This window comes from Dreissena polymorpha, chromosome 14 (genome assembly GCF_020536995.1).
Source record: "Dreissena polymorpha isolate Duluth1 chromosome 14, UMN_Dpol_1.0, whole genome shotgun sequence".
Classification (NCBI taxonomy): Eukaryota; Metazoa; Mollusca; class Bivalvia; order Myida; family Dreissenidae; genus Dreissena; species Dreissena polymorpha.
Genome location: NC_068368.1, coordinates 54,570,893 through 54,576,492, shown reverse-complemented (window position 1 = coordinate 54,576,492; position 5,600 = coordinate 54,570,893). Strand labels below are relative to the sequence as shown.

The 5,600-nt window shown below is 33.0% G+C and overlaps 1 long non-coding RNA gene across 2 annotated transcripts; it reads left to right on the top strand.

Moving 5' to 3' along the window:
• The first annotated feature begins 1,047 nt into the window (after positions 1-1,047).
• On the top strand, positions 1,048-5,323 carry LOC127858727 (uncharacterized). 2 transcript variants are annotated; one of them, XR_008039032.1, is made up of 3 exons: positions 1,048-1,143; positions 3,386-3,503; positions 3,924-5,323. It is a non-coding gene; the product is annotated as an uncharacterized LOC127858727 (long non-coding RNA). The 2 variants fall into 2 exon arrangements; XR_008039031.1 differs by lacking the exon at positions 1,048-1,143 and adding an exon at positions 1,302-1,370.
• The last annotated feature ends 277 nt before the right edge of the window (positions 5,324-5,600 follow it).

Sequence of the window (5,600 nt, the reverse complement as noted above, 5' to 3'; positions counted from 1 at the left end):
GCGTGCAGCAAACCAGTCACACAGCCGAGTACATGATTGCGTGCAGCAAACCAGTCACACAGCCGAGTACATGATTGCGTGCAGCAAACCAGTCACACAGCCGAGTACATGATTGCGTGCACCCTTACACGAGTAGTCTTGTTTCAAGACGAATGGCATATGGTAGCAAAACGTCTTTCTTTGTCACCCCCTTCCCACTCAGTTCCGGGCGCCACCCCTATGACTCTACTCAGGAGTTGGATAACAACCTTAAATATTAGTGACGGTTCCTTAACAATTTCACGCAAAATGATTAAATCGATTACCGCACCAATTTCCGAAGGCCTTTTTGTATTAGACAATAGAAAAATCTTTACGTGAGACTGGACATTGAATTACCGTAAATAAATGTCAGATGACTCATCGGATATAACGCTTACATAAGCACCCTAGGAAACAATTATTTCAAATGGTTTAATATTTATAAATGTTAAACAAGAAAATCTGCATGCCCTCCCTTTTTCTTGTTTTGTATGATTATATTGAGAAATAGAAAACAATCCAAGATTTTGCGTTCTAAAGACTATGCAAAATTATTTTATTGCAAAATGATTTAACACGATTTTACAATTAACTTGGATCGCAAATCATCGCAATCCTAGAGAACATATTAATAAATATACACATTAACTGAACAAATATCAAGAATCCTAATATTCAAGTAATACTTAATACTGGTTGGATATTGTCTTAGAAGGGAAATGTCAAGTTATTTTTTAGTGACATGTAACCGTGTTTAAGGCTACATGAATGCATTTAAAGGCATGCCATCGAATAAAGAACGCGTTTTTAATATCTTTATTGAATCCGGACTATTTCAATCATAGTTCTAATGATTTCGAAACATCTCTGATGTTAACATTTGTAACACTACTCGAGAATTCATCCAATAAATGACGATAAATGCATATATCGTCTGATAAGCTTTGCTCTCGGCTGTTTGTCTTCATAAAGAATCCTAAAAAAACGTCTTCAGAGACAAGTCATTGGAATACTAAAGACCGTCTCAAGACGGGTCTCACTAAAACGCTTACGGAATTTGCATACAATATAGATAACGTTGATAACTGCATACGATATGAACAAAGAAGGAAATTGCAGACGGTAATCGCTGTCCGTTATTATGGTGTTTATTATGGTTTAATTATTTTAATTTTATTTTTTGATGTTAAAAATACACGATGGATACTTAAATATTGATGTTTACCTTTTTTATTTTGATATTTTATGGTGTAGATTAACCTAAGTTAATATAACAATCAAAACAGTAGGGCATGGAATGGCAGATTAACATTGTTAATTTTCGGATAAACTTTCTGGATTTTGCTAAGGTATATTTTTTCATAGATTTTCAGTTTGTTTGCTTCAAGAAGTAGTATGTGGATAAAACATTTCCTGTAAAAAGATTATATTTCATCAATCATAACGTGTTTATGAGACGTATTGGCTCTCATAATGACGATTTTAGCGGATATTTCTGTCTGTTACACAGTTGTCAAAATCTAAAACGCTTCACAATTTATCTGTCAAATCATTTCTTATTATACGATTTTAAAGGGGCCTTTTCACAGATTTTGGCATTTTTTAACTTATTCATTAAATGCTTTATATCGATAAATGTAAACATTGGATCTGAAAAGCTTCAGTAAAAAATCAAGAATAAAATTAAAAAAGGAAAAGAACATTGCCCGGACCAGGTTTCGAACCAGTGACCCCTGGAGTCCTGCCAGAGTCCTGAAGTAAAAATGCTTTAGCCTACTGAGCTATTCCGCCGAGTACACATGCTGAACGTATTTTATACCTTATATAAGCAATCTTCGTAGTTTCACAAAATTTAACGACAAAAACAGAACTCTCCAAATTATTCAATCGTTTCGCGTTGCAACGCTTTATAATTTTTAGGTTTTAAAATCGTCAAAAGATGCATATAATGGCTCTATTAGACCATGGTAAATGTTCAGTATTACTGTTTCCTCACAAATATCATAACTAAAACGAAAATTTGCGAATCTGAAACAACTTTTTTCAATTTTGTCAATTTACCAAAGCGTGAAAAGATCCCTTTAAAATGACATCAACTGTAGTAACACATCTTTGATACATTTTAGTGCTTATATGCTTCTCAAAGTTTTCTACTTTCACTTATTTATTTTTAAGATGATTGTATAATTGTTGATCAATTGATAGCTGAAAGACTGTCAAATGAATATGGAATTAGGTTGTAGTAGATACAGTCCAGTTACCATTACCGGATCATTACCCATAGAGGATCACTTTCATGTTCAAGAATGCGCTTCCCGATAAATAGTTGTCAGTTTTGGATGATATTTTGAACACAGCATTTTCAATCACATATAGAAAACAATTATAACAAAAACAAATGAATATAATTTACAACTGGCAATGTAATTTGGGCATTGTAAACAACACAGTTCATGTTTCGACAGTTCAAATAGCGTGGTAGAAGCCCCCTGAGTGGTTTCGATCACGTGATCCGTTATGGCTACAACTGATCTGTTAATGCATGAATTCTGCAGCGAAAAAAAGGTATCACAAATACATTTTGCCTGCGTTTAAAAATAAGACTATATGCTGAATCAGCGAGCAAAGGTAATATTTAATCAAACTGATGTAAAAGAAGTCTCAAAACATTTATTGCTTTTCACCAGAACAACTTTATTACGCTACTGATCCGGTAATGGTAACTTGACTGTACATGTATTATAAAATTTGTGTTAAAAATCTGTGTGCAATCCTGTAATGGACTGTAAGCAATCGCAATTCTATTTGTAACACCAGAATTAACCCTTTAAATGCTGGGAAATTTGTCGTCTGCTAAAATGTCGTCTGCTGAATTTCTACAATTAGCATTTCTTCGATTTTTTTTTCAAAAAATACTATCAGAATAGCAAACAGTTTGGATCCAGATGAGACGCCACATTCTGTGGCGTCTCATCTTGATCCAAACTGTTTGCAAAGGCCTTCAAAATTCGGTTCCCGCACTGAAAGGATTAATGAATGCGTTATCAATGTCAGTTAAGTGTTCATGATCAAGTTGAAATTAAAACAGTGATGCGCAAAGATAATGATTCGTTAAAACAAATATAGAAATAAAAAATTTAGAACAACACAAATTTGGAAGTCACTTTAGAGACTATAGTTTCCAGTTTTAGACAATTTAAAGGTTGTCTGCCGATATGTTTTGGAATATTGGTAAGATTGTTACCAGATTCGATACTTGTGCGGGCATTTTTTTTATTTGTAATATATTATGTTTAAATATAATTAAAACCACACATATATATTTTGCAATAATTTTGTCAAGGCCTGTATCTTGTTGTTTCAGTGAAGAAATCCAATGATATACATGTAGGGGCATGTGTCCAAAGCTGATCCACATCATAACATACTGATTGGGAATAATGACATAGTACCAAAAGATGTGCTTATACTGTAATTAGCAGGTATGGTATGACTCACACCATGTATTGTTTACCTCATTTGTGTTTAGTATTTATTCTATTTTTTCCATTAGTAAAAACAACATATGATTTATTGATTATCTTATCCATGGTATGCGGATGTTTAGATAAAAACTAACAGAATTTATTAAACAAAAATGCCTTAGCTCTTTTTACTATGCATATCTGGAGGGAACAGAAATAAATTATGTACAAAACAAAAATCTTATTTTCATGTTGATAACAGTGTATCATTTGATTAATAATGTGTTGTGTTATTTTTACAAATATTAAGTTCAATAAGAAAAACAACAATGCAGGGAAAAATAACATGTGGTTACCACTGTATTGATGTATTATTGATGTGTTTGTGGAAGGTTGCAGTCATAAATTATCAGTCATTGTTATATATTTTCATTGCAGATCTTCACAAATGAACCTGGCAGATCCTGGTGCAACCTTACCGTACCATGTTTACATCTAACCGTCAGTTTGAGCTGTGTGTGGGTGGTAACACGGACTATATACATGTATTGCCCAGTAATTGTCTTGTGATGGACCTTTTTAACATATCAAGTATTTAATTGAAGACTTAAGAGGTCAGTTTTCATCAAAGAATTTAAAAGTACAGTTTTATTTGTAAGGGTGAATATGTGGTTATAATGGCATTGATGTATATCTTGTGTCTGTTTTTTAATCAGCCTTTCATCCATAATTATGAATATTAAGCATGATAAAGTATTTTAAGGGAATATAATGTAGAAATGTTATGTTGTTTCTGCACAAGCATTTGAATACAAGAAATTCTATGCTCACTCAGCACTGTTTACACATTGTCAATGAATTTGCTTGTTTTAGTTTCCAAATCTGTCTGTCTCTAGCTCCCTGTGAATAATGTACTTTTTTACATTGCATCCATTGATTTTAAATGGGGTGTATTATGCACATGTCACACTTTTTTTACAAAAACATCAAGGTCAAAGGTCAAATATATGGGTCAAAATCGCTCAAAAAGGGACATTGTGTATTGTGTTTTACAAACACATACCTTGTTATGTTATGTAATGGCCTTTCAATCATCTTATTTTTTTATGAAATACGCTGGATTTGTCTTTTCATTTCATCCATGATATCATTATGTTTTTTTGCCTGTTATATTTTGCGGCCCAATGTACGTGTTAAGCAGTTTAACCATTTACAACGGCATTTGTGGCGAGGCTTACAGTCATAAGGTTGGTCATTACATGCACTGCATATCATAAAATCGTTTGGCTTTTATTGACAAAATTTGCGAAAACGGTGTTAAAGACTAAACATGACAAGTGTCGCAACTTCGTCCCCACCTGGGAATTCAGAGCGCAAATTTCAGATTATAATGTGTCAGATTTTACACTTGTATAATGAAGAAGTCATCTCTTGACAAGATGGTGATGTCCTGATCTCGTTCTAAGCCACACATGATACTTGTTTTGCTTTTAATCAAAATCGGTGTTAAATAGTAAACATAAAAAGTGTCACAAATTCGTCCCTATTGAGAAGTCAGAGCTAAAATTTCTGATTTTAATTTGTTAGATTTTGCACTTTGATAATGAAGAAGTCATCTCTTGACAAGATGGTGGTGTCCTTATCTCGTGCCGAGCCACAAATGATTCTTGTTTTGGTTCAAAGCAACATATAAACGAAGATTTTTTTAATGTACTTTGTTTTAAATTCTGTTCTTTGAAAAATGCATGTACTTTGTTTTAAATTCTGTTCTTTGAAAAATGCATAATAAGTCATCAACTATTATAATTTTATGAAAATATTACTTTAATTTTGGTTAATGCAGTTATTGATAGAAATTGTTTTAACGCATACGATGTAGATAACGTTCGCGAACCACAATAGAAACGTTCGTTGAGTTCACGTTTAAACGCGACGGTCACGTTCTTACAGTGGGTATTATTTGTTGATCTTACTTCACTTTATCGACCATTTGTCATTTAACAGTATGAACACACGAACAATCAAAGTAAAATTAGATGTAAGCGATCGTTTTTTTCCGTTTAAGTTTCAAACATTGGCTCGAAAAAGTGTGTGCAAAGGCTCATTATCGACAAT